Genomic DNA, 2,356 nt, shown 5'->3' with positions numbered 1-2,356 from the left:
AAAAGCAAAACAAATCTCACTGTGAATTTGGCTTGTCAATTTACTGTATAAATAGCCCTGTTTCCTCCCTCTGGTGAAACATCAAGTCCTGCTAAGAGTTCTGGGTAGAAAAGTCCCTTCGGTAAACATGGCTTTTCTTTGGCAAATATTGTTACTGATCTTACCCTTGGTTCAGAGATTAAGGCTCATTCTTACCTTGAAGAAGCAAAAGGTTTTTTTGTGTGTTTGGAATAGAAAACATCTTTAACACTGTTTTTTCAAAAAAATCAGGTTCACATAAACAAAATTCTAGAAGAAATACTCCCATTCTCCAGAGTACGAGCTACTAGTAAAATGATATATAATATTTCAGGCTCGACAGGATCTCACTGCCATGAAGCATTCTTTCATTCCTGGGCACAGAGCTAGTCTAAACATTCACAGGGCTCTTCAGTGATATTTTGGCTCCTATATCAGCAGAGTTGAAGCAGCAAACAACGGCAGGGTGTATGGGGCTTGCTTTCAGACATAGAATAACAGAAAACCCAACTCAAAGGTCTTTCCAAAAAGGAAATATATTTATTCATAACAAGTGAAGTTCAGAGATAAAGCAGACTTCAGGTTGCCCTCAATGACGTCAGCAAGAGCCCGGGTTTCCAGACCTCTGCTCTGCAATCCACACTGGCTTCTTCATCTTGAGGCTGGTTCTCCTCCTAGCTATAAAGTGGCTGCCAGCAACAACTGGAGTTTCTCTCTAAAGAGGGAGGAAGGTCCTTCTTGAAAATCTTAAGCAAACCTCTCTCTTGGAGGCTCTGCAGCCAGAACTTGGTCACGTGTCCATTGCTAAACCAATTCCTGGCAAAAGAGAACACATTACCCTTAAATTATTCCAGCTCAGGGTAAGCTTTCCTTTTGATACTTGGCTGCTAAGGGGAAGATGGAGGCTTGAACAAAATCAGGGCTCTGTTTAGAGGAAGGAAAAGGCTCAGTAGGCTACCAACAGTGTCCCCACCTGAAGGCAGAGGCTTTGCTGAGTAGCAGCACGAAATGGCAAAGTTAAAAAGGGAAGGGCATTGAGGACCCTTCCAACTAGCAGATTCCAAGAAGATTCGATCATTCCTGATCCTAAATCTATTTGTTCATCCATCTGAGCTGAAACACTGTGTAATATTAGGACACTGCAGGTTCTGCAGGAGGTACGAGGTAAATGAAATGGCTCTGCTTCAAGAGCGTATTGCACAGCGAGTCATATGAGGTATCTGTAAATAACAATAAAAGGTAGAATCACCTTGTGGGTAGTTTGATCTCCAGTAGGACTTCCAAGGAGGGTGATCACATCTGAGCAATTATGAGGAATATGTTAGGTAGGGATCAAATGTGCAGGTGGGGGGTGTAGTTCCTAGGGATGGAGAAGCCAGGGACCAATCAGAGGAAGGGACTTCAGGAAAACGCAGAGCACCTGGCAACCATTTGGTATCCTCCACCTCCTGTAAGCCCGCCCCCGACCAGGCCAGTAAAAGGAAACCACCGGGGCGTCCTCGATGTCTTTCTGCACTTGGGGAGACTGACCTGTTCCTCTCTCTGGAACGTATTTTGACCTTGGGTAGCTTCCTTCTTTACTTTCACTTCGTATAGTTTCTTTCTTTCCTGGAATAAGCTGTTTGGGATTATTTTGCATTTGTAATCGCTCTGTCATCAGCTCAGCTCAGTACCAGGACTCAGTCTTGACACTGGGAACCGTGGAGCAGGGAACGAGATAGACCTAACAAACGGCAGCAAGAAGAAGGTGGCTTCTGAACTGAACCTTGTGAGAGATCAAATTTTACATAGTAGGGGGACAGGGAGTCCTGGGTGAAGGGATGGCAACTGGGGAAGAAAGTTAAAAGCCGTGATGAGGGAATTATCTTTAGTGTAAATTGCTCCCCCACCACAAGGGAAAAAGGTCTGACTTGTCACCCTAGTGACTTCACTGGATATCTCGGTCAGATCCCCAACCCACCCTTCTTCATCTCCTCCTCATTCTGTGGCCCCAGAGGTTGTCCTTACGCACTTCATCAGCCAGGTCCTCTTTTCCTTGGCTTTGGTTGGGTTCAGGGTGGGACGAAAGAGAGTGGAGGTATCATTCCTCCAGCTTTCTCCTTGCCAGACTGCACGTTGGCAGTGGCTACATTCCTCTCCCCAAAGCCATATTGGAGCAGCCCTTCCCTGTAGCTAGTTTCCAGTAACTGCTTCCTCCCTGTTCACCATGCTGTGATAGCAGCTTCGCCTGGGTGTTTCATCATCATGTGTTGGTTTCTGTTATACAATCGATATCTTTATATAAAAGTCCCTTCTCTAAGCTCGCCCCAGTTGGCCCTTTTTCGTATCCCATCTGCCG

The 2,356-nt window shown here is 45.5% G+C and overlaps 1 long non-coding RNA gene across 1 annotated transcript; it reads right to left on the bottom strand.

Moving 5' to 3' along the window:
- Positions 1 to 579: 579 nt before the first annotated feature.
- LOC123647563 lies at positions 580 to 1,575 on the bottom strand. Its single transcript, XR_006738282.1, has 3 exons — positions 1,549 to 1,575; positions 1,268 to 1,317; positions 580 to 834 (listed from the first exon to the last, which is right to left on the bottom strand). It is a non-coding gene; the product is annotated as an uncharacterized LOC123647563 (long non-coding RNA).
- Positions 1,576 to 2,356: the final 781 nt, after the last annotated feature.

This window comes from Lemur catta, chromosome 11 (assembly GCF_020740605.2).
Source record: "Lemur catta isolate mLemCat1 chromosome 11, mLemCat1.pri, whole genome shotgun sequence".
Taxonomy (NCBI): Eukaryota; Metazoa; Chordata; class Mammalia; order Primates; family Lemuridae; genus Lemur; species Lemur catta.
The sequence above is the reverse complement of the archived record's forward strand: the minus strand, read 5'-3'. Positions and strand labels throughout refer to the sequence as shown.